The 14,117-nt window shown below is 40.6% G+C and overlaps 1 protein-coding gene across 3 annotated transcripts in view; it reads right to left on the bottom strand.

The window, feature by feature from the left end:
• LOC103725635 (neuroligin-4, X-linked) overlaps positions 1 to 14,117 on the bottom strand; it is a 376,846-nt gene that overhangs the window by 322,881 nt on the left and 39,848 nt on the right. For all 3 annotated transcript variants that reach the window (XM_008822933.1, XM_008822935.1, XM_008822934.2), the window contains exon 2: positions 7,508 to 7,593. The gene's annotated coding sequence lies outside the window, so the exon portion shown is untranslated. The remainder of the gene's footprint in view (positions 1 to 7,507; positions 7,594 to 14,117) is intronic.

The following is a 14,117-nucleotide window of genomic DNA, read 5'->3' as shown; positions in this document are numbered from 1 at the left end:
ATATAGAGAGAGAGAGAGAGAGAGAGAGAGAGAGAGAGAGAAATAAAGGAAACTGTACTATTGAAACATCTACCAGTAGGCCAATTAATCGATTAGAACTTTAAAGATTATGCAGAATTTGGAATATCGCGGGTCCAGAGGCCAATTACAAGTTACCTTGGGATATCTTTAGCCCCCTAAACAGCCATTCCTTGCCCACCTCTGTGTCTCATGTAACTTCTGTGTGACTATCAGGTGAAGGCTTTTCAAAGGTAGCAACTTAACAGACGAATAGGTCTACCAAGCCAAAAGTTAGGAAAGCCATCAGCTAGCAACTGATGCCTGTAACACGGTCCCCTCTTTGCTGTGACCTGTCTACCTGATGTTTCCACCAACGTATTTGAAAAGCACCTTGATCTATCATCTTTCTTCTATTTCCCTAAAAATATCTTCATGAGATTCGTACCACATTGGATCATGGTCTTCAGGGAGATCTCAGTCTATGTTTCCTGGCCATGGACACTCCTATTTGGATTGAAAAGAAAGCATCTTATTTTCCTTCTTGGGGTGAGAGCTCCCCCCTCCCCTTCCCATTGTGGAACCTACTTTAAACGTTTCCTGTCAAAATATTTCTGTGTAAGGCACCAAAGTTTACCATTCATAGGTAGTGATGATGACGGTGAACTAGGGGTTAAATTGCTTCCACAATGTGCTCAGACAACTTCATAGCACATCATGGTAAGAAAACACAAAACAAGTAAATACACGATCCTTCATGCCAGCACATACCTGGACACCATCCCCTCTTCTCTCATCTCTGGAAGTTCAAACTACAGGAAGTGGAAACATAGGAGGAGACAATCAGACAGGAAGTGACATATGAATGGCAGGACTTAAGGTCAGAGATTCTGTCTCCCCTTTCGGTGCTGCTGGGAAGTAGTGCTGTAATAGTTTCTTGTACAAAATTTCCCTTTTTCTGACACTAAGCATTAATTTTCGTAAATCAAGGGCCAGGGCTTGAGTTCCTGAAGGAGTTCCTTTCCCTCCAGGCTTTCTTTTCCTTCTGTGGTCACTTAGCAACTACTGACACCATAGTCTTATTTCAGAGAGTTCTGTATTGATTGGTCTGTGATGAACAAAGCGATCACGGGACATGTTTCTTAGAGCTATTGAACTCGGTATGGACAACCAACTGAAATGAACTCACGCGGCGCACAATAAACCAAGTAGATCGCAGAGTTTGTATTTCAGTGATTATAAGTAAATCATGAAATGGGCAGTTGATTTTGTAATAGTAAATAGGATGCACAGATCCTTTCGGTTGACCTTTCCCTAACCCAGTTTCTCCTCCTTCCATATCGGTCCACGACCTCCTTGAACTTTTTTGGACCCCCAATATTTAGCCTCTCTATTTTCACCTCAACTATAATCTAGTATCCCTGCTTCCTAAAAGCACCCCCCACCCACTGGTCCATTCACAGTTTCCTGTTATCCATCAGTGCAAACATACATCAACCTTTAATCAAGGACTGACACAATCTTCGCATTTTTTAATTTGACAAATATTGGTCTGTTTCCTATATCTCTTCTGGGAAAGAAAGAAATAAGAGCTAGGGTCTTTTATGTCTTCGATGTATCAACTACTAGAACCCACTTAAGTTTTTATACCATGCAGAGGACTGAATTTCTAAACAATACTGATTTTTTTTATAATTGTACCCATTTGATTTTGCACACCAGCCTCATTTGGACTGTTTAAAATTCTTGCGCTAATCTACAAAGGTAAATATCTGCAGTAATTTGTATTCCTCAAGTGTCTACCACAACTGTGCTCTTAACTCTTAAGAAAGCCAAATATTTCTTCCTCCATGTTCTGAAAGCAGACAGAGGAAATTTTCATTTTCACTTTTTCGTTTGCTATTTCTTAATTTTTAAACATTTGGGTCCCTTCCCTCACCTGAGAAAACATATCATGAAAATTTAGCAGATATTTCAAACACATTTATCTCAAAGTCTGTCCCTAAAATGACCTTCAAAAAATCTCACAGGAAGCCTGTTTGTGGGCATAAGTTTATAATCCCAGGAGTGTAAATCAGGAACAACACCGCAAGTCTGAGGGCACATTTCTCTGTGTACAGTGAGTCTGATGACCGCCTGTACTAGAGTGAGACTCTGTCTCAAAAGAAGAGACAGGAAGGAAAGAGGAGAACAGAGAGACAGAGAGAAAGACAGAGACAGTCTGATGACCGCCTGTACTAGAGTGAGACTCTGTCTCAAAAGAAGAGACAGGAAGGAAAGAGGACAACAGAGAGACAGAGAGAAAGACAGAGACAGAGAGAGGAGGAGGAGGAGGAGGAGGAGGAGAGGGGGATGAAAAAAACCACAACCATCTTGTCTTGATGGGTAGTTTTCTAATACTAATTAAATTTCTGTTGTAGGGCTGAATCTCTAACATTAACAACTTTTTGCCCTTCCAAGACACAAATCCTTAAAAGAGAAGATTCATTTTGGCCGCCTATGAGGAAAACTAAGTACAGTACCAGGAATTTCAATGCTCCAATTTACTAGCCTTGGAAATCACCTTCTTTACCATGCCATCAGAACTTTCAACCTATAGACGAGTTCTGTTCCATACAATACTGAACTTGCAAATGTCCTGGTTCCTGATTCTTTCACTTGGAAGTGAAAACTATGGTTTCAGGAATATACTGTGTACAATTCACAAAAATTCAATTAAGAAAACCTAATTCCATGAAAGGAATTTTTCCTGACCGTACCTTTTGAATTAGAGCAAGTCATCCTTGTGGCAAAATAATTCTAATGTCAAATCCCCAACACTCTTCCAAAGTTCTATTAAGAAAATACTTCGCAAGGGCTGATGGTAAGAAAGCAGTCAGTTGTCGTTAATAGCAATTAAACTGGCAAGTTGAAATTCTCAGGTATTCATAGACTTAATGAACTATTTTCACTTCTAGGTGGCTTCCTCATACAAAATTCTTTCCTTGCATTGAATGGAAATGAATGAATGGTTCTCTTGATTGTACAAGTTAGAATCTTTCTAATCGAACATCAGCTAAATATGAGCAGCCCTACATTTTGACAGAGGTACCCTCATTTACAATCCTATTGCTATAAGATCCTGCCTCGTCCTTCACTTGTAATTACTGCAACTGAAGAGCCACGGGGCGTTTCATTGTTAGATTATCTTCCCAAAGATGGGGAAGGAAGAAAATCCCCTCTGTGTTCAGTGTTAGCTTTAATGGAGCCAAGCCATCCACAGGACTGCAATTCAGGGAGTTCTAACACAGGACGCCATTCATCCAGTGCCGCCCCTAACTGTCAAACCACCCATCACAATGCATTCTTCCTAACCGAGGCCGCAATTAAAAATTAAGCAAATCCGAGGGCAGACAAACAGCAGATGCTCCCAGCGCCAGTAAAACCCAGCGGTTTGAAATGCTGATTGAATCTAAGTGTAAATGCTTAAACAATAAAAAATAAATAAAACAAAGTGCTTGTTGATTCGGAAGTTTTATTTCCTTTCTCTAATGCTGCACTTTGTGAGATGTTCCCTCTGCCTTTCATAATATGAGCTGTCAACATGAGTCGAGCATCATGTGTGGTGCTGAGTCTCACGCAAGACCTGTTTTGCAGAGCTTGTCCTTGGAAGGAAGCCGGGTGATTATGTTAAATCGAATGCTCCTGTGTCCTGACGGAAATGACTGCAAGCCCCAAGCCGCACAGGGTTGCTTTGACAAGGGCTGGGGACAGTAAAGAAGGATTAGAAACTGCACTTCCTGAGATTGCTTCAAGCCTTGGCTAGTCGTTAATACGGTTCCAGATAAAAAGAAAATTAGAAACCAAAACAGAAACAAGATAGTTGAGCACCTCAGGAGACGAAGAGATTTAAATAACATGCTATTTAGGGGCTACAGGTGCTGGCTTAAAAGTGTCTGTGTATACTGAAAACCTTAGACAAACACCAATGAGCCCAAACAGAAAAGCAGCAATTGACTATTTTCCCTGCTGTGATTTTCTTTCTAATTTTACTGTAAAATAGAACAGACAGGACAGTGTTAGTTTACGATTCTTTTTCTTATGTGTGTGTATAAGTATGTGTGTATGTTCATGCGTGTTGGGCAGCCCACACGCAACTGTGTGTGTGTGCACGTGGAGTCTAGAGTTCAACCTTGCTGTGATTCGTCAGTTACACTCCAACTTGTTTTTTTGAGCGGAAACTCCCTGGTCTGGACTACCCACATGGGCTACACTCAGTGGTCAGTGTGCTCCAGGCATCTGCCTATATCCCTTTCCCCAGCACTGGAATTATAAGTCCATGTCACCAGGTCTTTCGTTTCCTTTATTTTGTTAGTTTGTATGTTTACTTGAGTGCTAGAGCTGGAACTCAGATCCTCCTGCTTACATAGCACGGACTTTACCAACTGAACCATCTCTTTACCCTCCAGTTCTTTTGATAGAACATTGTAAATTGCCTTTGAAAAATACATACTAGAAATCTATTTTTTAAAAAAAGTATATTCAGGATTTAGAACTTGACTCGGTTGGATGCAAAATATTATGTATGGAATATGAACTGTCTGCCATAGACACACGTGTTGGGGGTTTGGATCTGTTCTGTTGGTCCTAGTTGACAGAGGACCTGAAAAGCTTAGGAGAGGAGACTTAACTCAAAGAAGGAGGCGTGTGAAGTTGAACCCTTTCAGGAAACAACTGTCTCTCTACCCGGGGCACTATCTCTACTGTCTCTCTACCCTGGGCTCTATCTCTGTCTGTCTCTTTCTTTCACTCTTTAGCTAATCCCATAACATCTCACTACCAAAGACCCTCTGCCCCACCACAGTCCCAGAATAAATACTGAATCCATGAACAAATATAAATCTTTCCCTTTTTAAAAAAACATATTCTTTTTATTTTTAATTATGCGTGTTTGTGTGGGTATGTGCACCATGCGTGTGCAGGGTCAGTGAAGGCCAGAAAAAGCAATTGGATCCCCTGGAGCTGGTTACGAGTACATGTGTTCTAAGGGCATGTGTGTAGGGAAAGGAACTTGGGTTCTCTGCTGGAGTGCTATGCTCTTTGAATTTCTAAACTGTCTCTCCAGCCCCAAATTCATTCTCTCATAAGTGATTTGTGTCGGGATTGTATTCACAACAACTGAAAAATATCCAATACACATGTCTAATAAAGGGCTTGCGAAATCTTCTACAATGTAGGAAAGCTGCAAAAACGTTGCTCCATGAAGGAAAAACTAGAAATATCAAGCTATTCTGACAAAACAGAAAAGGATAATAAAGGTCCCTTGACGTCTAAGACATTACCAATGTTTAGAAGCTGCAACATTGGTATTGATGAGATAATCAGTCATACAACCCAGCTACAGCGCTCCTGGGAATATATTTAGAGCAATCTAAATCTTCATACAGCTGAGACACCTGTCCATTCATTGTTTATGACTTTGCTGTTCACAATAGCCAAGATAGGGAAACAAACCCTAGGTAACACACACACAGTGGAGTATTATTCAGTCATGAAGAAGTATAGAGTTGTGTCATTTGCATGGAAATGAATGGAACAAGAGCATATCTTACTGATACAAGTTAGAATGAGAAAGACAGTTAGCACAGGTTTTCTTCCATATGTGGAATCTAGATTTAAGTGTGTGTGTGTGTGTGCGTGTGTGTGTGTGTGCTGTGCGTTTGTATTAAATGCTCATACATCAGGTACTATTTAAGAAATGCTAGGCAGCCGCTAACAGGCAGACGGATAGAAGAGAGATTAGCTGTAAGGTGAACAGAAGCAACATAGCTTATACACATAATGGAACCCGTTATTTTACACAAGGAATACATGCTAAAGCTAATAATAAAACAGCAATAAGAGAACAATGGGTAACAAGTCACAGCCTACGCATTTAATTTCCCACAGTCTCTGAGAACGCTTAACGGACAATTCAACCGCGCAAAGCCGTCTACTTCCTCCAAGTGCATTCAGATCTAAACCAATCTTCTGATATTTGAATTTGGAGGGCAGAATCCACAGTCTGAACTGGAAAAGCACCTCCATCAGTAAGTGCTCAGAATGTCTTCTATACGGAGGTCCTTCCTTCAGATAGACTCTCGTTCCCCTTATTTGATAGTAAAACGGAACCTAGGGCCTAATGGGTTCATCTGGAAGCACAGGTGTGGCCTTGTGCATTCCTCCACAAGAAACACAAACAGAAAGGCCACAGGATAGCAGGCTCCTGCAAGTGGCCCAGCTGTACCCACTGAAAGTGTAAGTATCGTTCAGCTGTGAGTCCGATGGGTTTCCAAAAGCCTTCTACAGGTGATTCTGACGGGGGATAATCTTGCCGTTGGGAGGTAGTCTACATTATAGAGTCACGGAGGAGGAAAATTAAATTCTTCAGAAAGTCTAAATGCCACTGTGGACATTTTGTCTACATGAACTGAACATGACTTCTTCTGTGTTACTCTTATTTCAAATAAATTCAATAAAAACCATTCTTGCAGCAACTTGAACATACTACTGGCTTGCCTTAATCTGCCAGAAAACGCGTGATAAGGGGCTGGAGAGATGGCTCAGCGGTTAAGAGCACTGACTGCTCTTGCAGAGGACCCGGGTTCGATTCCCAGCACCCACATGGCGGCTACGAACCGTCCTTAACTCCAGTTCCAGGAGAATCCCTCTTCTGACCTCCAAGGCATTGCACAACACAGGTGCGCTCACAGACACGCAGGCAATACACTCACACACATAAAATAATAAATGAAATATTAAGAAAAAAAGATAATGAATCTTCTAGACATGGTGGCACGTGCCTATAATCCCAGCACTTGGGAGGCAGAGGCTGGCGGCTCTTTATGACTTTGAGTCCAGTCTGATCGGCATAGCCACGTTTTAGGCTGGCTGGGGCCCTGCCGTGTCTCAAAATAAACCAAGAATAAAAAGAAAACCAAAACCAAAGAAAGAAGACCGTGAATTACCGATTTGGTCTGCATAAGATCACAGGTCACAATTTTTATTCATTGTCCGACCTCCAGCACAAAGATACCTCTTCGGAACTTTCCTGAACAGACAGTCCCGGTCACAGTTGTGACACATGGACAGGTTAACATGCGACCAGGACAGATGTGGAGAAATGACAGGATGTGGCCTGGGCATCGGGAGTTCTGGTGTCGCACAGAAATGTGTGATGAGCCACGGAACGCTCCGGCCCTGTGAACTTTTGCTCCTTTAGAAATTTTAGGCAGAAAGAATTCTATGTAGTGGCTCAATTTCCCTCAGCGACCCTGTGTGCCCCTCCAACCCTGCCAGGAACCCCCTCCCTCTCAAACGTCGAAGTTCTGATGTGACTGGAAGAGGACACGTGAAATTAACGCATCCCTCTACACAACAGAGAGGCTCCCACACACCACTCTGTCCACGATGACCAGTCAACGCACCTCCCAGGTCAGCTAGACGTCGTTGCTGTGACCTTTGAACAATCAGTCATATGCTCAAAACTTACCATGGAGGCTCTTCTGAGAAGGCGCCTTTAGCCACTGCTCCATGCAAATCTACTTGATTATTTTTCCCATCTTAGCACACGTCTCCCTATTAAAAGAAAAGAGAAACTTATTGCTCTGCTCTGTAAATGATATGATGCCTTCAGTCCACAACCAGTATTTTGTTCTGGATGAGCCTTCTGAAGGATAATTTAATCCGTAGCTTATTCTGGGATAATTTAGTCCATTTATTCTGTAATTAGCCAGGCAGCTATTCAAGGAAGAATTGCACAGCACGGTTTCTGAGGCTCCTGTATCCAAATGTTTTGGTATGTGTGCAATTTGGGACTTCCGTATCAGTAAAGCCCTTCCTCACGCTGAATCTGGACAGCACTACATTTTCTTCGGAGGTTATTGATTTAGCGCGTATCTATGACAGATGAAAGTTGTGTAAATAGTATGTGATGTTTGTAAAACTTGGGGACAGGTCTAATCTGCATTGCAGCATCCAGTACATCTACACAGATTTCTTTTCTCTCCGGTAATGCATCGATGTAGGAACAGTTAACGTGATGCTTGTGTCCTCACTCTAACCCACTTAAGGACGCTCTGTTTGTTCAGTGATTGCTTGAGGACTGCTGGGCACTTTGTCGTCTTGTCACTACAGAATCATCTTGTTGCAGATGGTGCTCATACAACACTGCACCGTCTACTTAAAAAGTAAGAATCCAAACAGGTTATTATTTGGGAGATAGCAGAAGAAAGCCTGCCTTTTACACTCTGTGTTACAACTCTTCAAGGATGGCACAGCAACGAAGAGGCGAACCATCTCATACGCACCTCGGATTATTTCACCACCCGCAGAATATTAGTACCAGGTGCACAAGGGTTTGAGATTTCATAAGTAATGACATACTGCATTATTAAAAAGTCAGAAGGTCGGGTCCTATCTTACCGCGCTTTCAATTACAACCGCAAGCATACTGAGCCGCACGCCTGCATGTCATCAATACGATCATTAAAGTATATTAGTTGAAATGAATTTATGTGTAACTACAATACTAATTACATCCATCTTAGATGACCTCTCTACAGTCGTTCAGGGTAGTTATTATCACATCTATTTTCACACTTAGAAAAATCGATGTTCAGGTGTTAAGGCATAAAACTCCTATGTTAAGGTCTGAGTAGGATCTATATTTATCCTCAATACAAACACTGTACACAATTCAAGAAATTAAGGTACATTTTCATTTGAATAAGTATAATAGTTGTCACAGATTGCTGTGTATTGGAGGTTAATATTCATTTGTGCATTGATATACATACTTACACGCACACATACACCTACATTGATATCAACATATACAGACATACAAACATATAAACACAAAGACATATACATAGAGACCTCCCCCACAAATACACATGCATATACACACATCCCCATTCACAAACACTCACACAAATATACATCCACGTCCACATATGCCCACATATACATACAGACACAACACAAATACACAGACATGTGTACACATATTCCCATATACAAGTGCAAAAACAGTCACATGGACACTCATATATACAGATAGGCACATACATATACATACATATACACATACCAACACAGACATACACACACATCTACAAACATATGCACACACAAACATATTTACAGAAATATATACACACAGACACAAAAATATACTCGCACACGTATGAGTACATACATATATGTACTATATGCATGTATATATCCACGTAATCCCATACATACATGCACAAATACACACATAGACATATGGATACACGTACCAGTGTACACATACATATACACATATACACACAAGTACACATACATATACATATACGTATAAACACATCTACATACACATATACATGCATACAGATATGCACAGTCATACCCACATATATCACACACATGCATTCACATACATACCACATACACTCTTAACAAAGCATATCATATGCGAAGGAAACTTATCACGACGAATTGGAAAAAGTAATTAAGGAAGAAATTCCTTCCCTTTCCCCACAGGACAAGAGGTACGGAATAAAGAGGTTGCTTGGTTTCTATGCGTGAACCGTGAGCGTGTGTCTCAGCGGGAAGAAAAGATCATTTGTTTTCCCCCTCACCAGTCCCAACACTGGCGAATGTATGCGTTAAATGGTTTTCAATGAAGATGTGTCGTCAATGAAAAGACAGTTGTTTGGTAGCAAGATAAAAGACAGTTGCGTAATCCATGCCTGATACACACGTCAGGTATGCAATTTATTCTCACTGTTGTATCCGTACGAATAGTAACTATCGAAATTGGTTTCGCCTCCATGTCAACTGATTAGAGCTCGTGCCTAGGTTCCTAACCATTGACCAATATTAAATTCACAACTACCAAGTTAGGACTATATAATTATTTCATGGGCATTATGTTACGTTTGGTTGTGGTTGTTTATTTTAAGTTATTTTCAGGTGAATTGTTGTTTACATCTGAAATAACTCACAAAGCAGGGATCTCAAACTAATTATTTCATGGGCATTATGTTACGTTTGGTTGTGGTTGTTTATTTTAAATTATTTTCAGGTGAATTGTTGTTTACATCTGAAATAACTCACAAAGCAAGGATCTCAAATTGGGCTTTTGTTATGGAGTGATGTTGGAAGTTTAGGACGTCCCAAAGAAAGGAAGTTAGGTAGGTCATTGTGTGCATGCCCTTGAAGTCAGGGCATGGACCCTGATATGCCTTGATTGTGTCCCTTCCTTGTCCCTGTCCCTGGGTCTCTTTCTCAATCTCCCTCTCTCTCTGTCCTCTCTGCTCTCTCCTTTCAGGCTATCACGAACTAAGCAGTCTCCCCCCCCCACGTCTTTTCCACGGGCCCAGAACAATAGGTGTGAACGTCCATAAGTCAAAGTAAACCCGTCCACATGCTAGTTGGTAATGTCAGGTATTTTGTCAGGGCCAAGGAAAGCTGACTTACGCACTTGCTAAATGCACAACACAGCATATATCCAAAATGCTAAAACTTTTGTCTTCAAAACCCTCAAACAATGACGACTTAGAGTAAGTCTGTGTATCCTTGTTATAGTTATAAGTTGTGTTCTACTGGTTCTATCTGTGGACGCCAATGGAGGGTCTCAAGCATGATCATTCCAACATTTATTTATAACACAGTTATTTTGCTCTGCTTGGTGATTCACTGTGGGCCATGACATGTGAGTAGTATTTCATGTATGTGTAGCTATAAGACACAGTCATGCAGCTCATGAAGTATTTCCAAGGTTAAAGAACAAATTCTCTAGATTAATGTCCTTTGCAATCTTACTTTGAACTTTGACCTTGATCACCAAAATTACAAGATTTGAAGAAAAATAAACTTCATCCCATATTGCTCATCATTTAAAAATACAAAGTAACTACCATACAGTCTAAGTCAGCACATAAGAATTATGGTTTCGGATGAATCATTTAGAATGACTTACATTCTATTTAAGAAGCTCTTGATTTGTCCATAAAAACAGAACCGCCTATCTGATGTGTCATCATTGGTAGGTTTTAACTAGTCAATGCAAACTATGTGTAGAAGATGTCAACTAGCTCCAGATTTACAAAGTGCATTTATATTAGCAAATGTTATCATAAAATTCTTTTCTTACTTGAATAACTTCTTAACATGAGTCAAAACACACGTACCTTTCAAGGAATATGAAATGCAGAAGCTAAGGACGGTATATTCTACACTATGCTAATGTTTCAAATAAACACCTTCATATACTTTCATTCTTAGAACTGCAGACCTGCATGATGGTAGATAGTTTGTCAGTCATTCCAACTCACCCTGGACAGCTGTCTAAAACACCTACAAAGAGGGATAAGGATTCAAATGCCGTCACCCTGAAAGACGTTGATGTGCCCTAACAACTCGTTGCATATCCTTTATCTGAAAACTTTGTAACCAGTATCCTTCCTGCTTTCTAGTTTAGGTACAATGAATCATCATGGTTGGGACCCAACTCTACAGTGTGTTTGCGAAGCCTGATTAGGAACTCTATATCATAGTTTTAATAAATTTGGGGATGCAGCAAAGTTTCTTAATATGAGGTATTTTCCCACTTGACACAGATTCGAGTCTCAAGAGGTCTGGTATTTTGTATGCAACGTTGATTTGAATGTGAAATATTCTCTGTAACCTCATGCGTTTGGTGGCACTGTTTGCAGAAAGCTGTGCGATCTTAGGAGGTGGAGGTTTTGAGACTTCATAATGCACTCCCATTTCCTGTTTACCCTCGGCTTCCAGAGTACAGAGGCAGTTTGATTAGTTGTGTCCTGTAATATCATTTATTGCTTGCCAGTATGGACCCTTGAAACTATAAGCAAAATTAAACTTTTTCTCCCTTAAGTTACCTTTTCCAGATTTGTGTGTGTGTGTGTGTGTGTGTGTGTGTGTGTGTGTGTGTGTAATAAGCAACTTAACTGATATTCTCTCAGGGTTTTGATATTTGGATATTAGAATGTTCAACTTGTAATGCAATGTATTGTTTTGCATCAAAAGAAATTCTGTCTGCACTGAGAGTCAGTTAAACAGATGTCAAACACCAGCTCTGAGGAGATTATAATGATGATTATCCCTAGAAATCTCTCCTCGAGTTCTCTTTGGACAGATGGTCATACAAACTAGTGCTGATGATTGCAAAAGATCCTACTGTAGATGATCACAGGATAGACACAGTTGATGGCTGGGAAAAGGTGTCAATTCGTACAAACCCTCAAGGAGCGACTGAAGATGGCCTTCGGAGCAAAGATGGAGAAAGATGTCAGTCCGAGGACAGTGTGAGGCAGATTGGGCCCAAGCTGGAATCCCTACATCGCCAAACAAGTCAATAGGTACATTTTAACAAACGGTACCGTGTTTAGATACCATGCATGACTAATATGTCAAACACCAGCTCTGAGGAGATTATAATGATGATTATCCCTAGAAATCTCTCCTCGAGTTCTCTTTGGACAGATGGTCATACAAACTAGTGCTGATGATTGCAAAAGATCCTACTGTAGGTGATCACAGGATAGACACAGTTGATGGCTGGGAAAAGGTATCAATTCGTACAAACCCTCAAGGAGCGACCGAAGATGGCCTTCGGAGCAAAGATGGAGAAAGATGTCAGTCCGAGGACAGTGTGAGGCAGATTGGGCCCAAGCTGGAATCCCTACATCGCCAAGCAAGTCAATAGGTACGTTTTAACAAACGGTACCGTGTTTAGATATCATGCATGACTAACCATTACATAATGTCTTATAGAACCATAACATAAAAAGCACGGACATATCAATGTATTTTTAAAACCTGAATATAATTCAGAGGAGGCTTTGAAGAAAGCTCAGTTGGCAAAGTGCTTGCCAAAAATGCATGAATATGTGAATTTGATCCCCAAGACCCCTGCAATAAGTTGAGCCTGGTAGAATCCCCACTACAATCCTTGCAGTGGAGAGGTGGAGACCAGAGGATCCCTGGGATGCACTGGCCAGACGCCGAGACTCAACAGTGAGTCACAGGTTACTCTGAGAGACCCTGTCTCATAAAAAAGGTGGACAGATCCTGAAGACACCTGAGTTAGTCCTCTAATACACACATACACACACACACGCACACACACACACACACACACACACACACACACAAGCAATTTCAACAATCTCTTAAAATTGCTTGTGCTTAGATCTATTTTTATTATTTTAATTATGTTTATTTGTGTCTGTGTATTGATATGTGCACATGTATATAATGTGTATAAGTGCCCATGGGTGCCAGAGGTGACAGATTCCCTGAAGCTGCAGTTAGAGATGGTAATAGGCCACCCGATGTGGACACTGGGTGCTGAACTCTGCCTTTTGCAAGAGCTGAGACAGCTCTCTGGCCTGCAAAAATTTTGTAAAGTGCTGGGGAGTGAACACAGATGTTCATGGATACTTTCGGATATTTACATATATGTATATAAATGCTGAAACAAATGGAAATTAGTTCAACTCATACAGTAATTTACCTCACCCAAAATTTCAGTGTGTCTCTCTCTCTCAAACAGAGCACACTTCCAGCCATATCCGTGATGGAAAATTATTTATTTCATAAAATTCCTTTCCATCTTGAATTTTGTCCTTTTCTTTGTGGCAAGGTTGAACTTATTTAATTTCTAACATGAAAGCAACAAAGGAGGAAATATTTGATTTAGGATTTTTCAACAGGCTAGTTATAAAACCGATAGTTCACGTCTACAGAGATGGTTTGGTAGTTAAGGGTAGGCACTGCTCTTGCAGAGGATCTGAGTTCCACTCCCAGCTCCCACATCCGATAGCTCAAAATTTCCCGCAAAACCACCTTCAGGGGATCCAACACTCACATATACACAGGACTAAAAAACAATATATTATTATTAAGTAGACAGTGATTTTACAGCTCTATACTCTTTCAAATGCTTCCACAATTCTGATAAGCTGTCAAGGAACTAATGTATTTTGAAAGGGAATAAGCATTGCTTAGGATCCCCAGGAAAAGAAGTCTTACAACAGATGGAAAATTTATTTGTTAGTGCTATTGTATCTCATAATTATTTTAAA

Source organism: Nannospalax galili, unplaced genomic scaffold, assembly GCF_000622305.1.
Source record: "Nannospalax galili isolate Female #2095 unplaced genomic scaffold, S.galili_v1.0 scaffold2109, whole genome shotgun sequence".
NCBI classification, from domain to species: Eukaryota; Metazoa; Chordata; class Mammalia; order Rodentia; family Spalacidae; genus Nannospalax; species Nannospalax galili.
The sequence above is the reverse complement of the archived record's forward strand: the minus strand, read 5'-3'. Positions and strand labels throughout refer to the sequence as shown.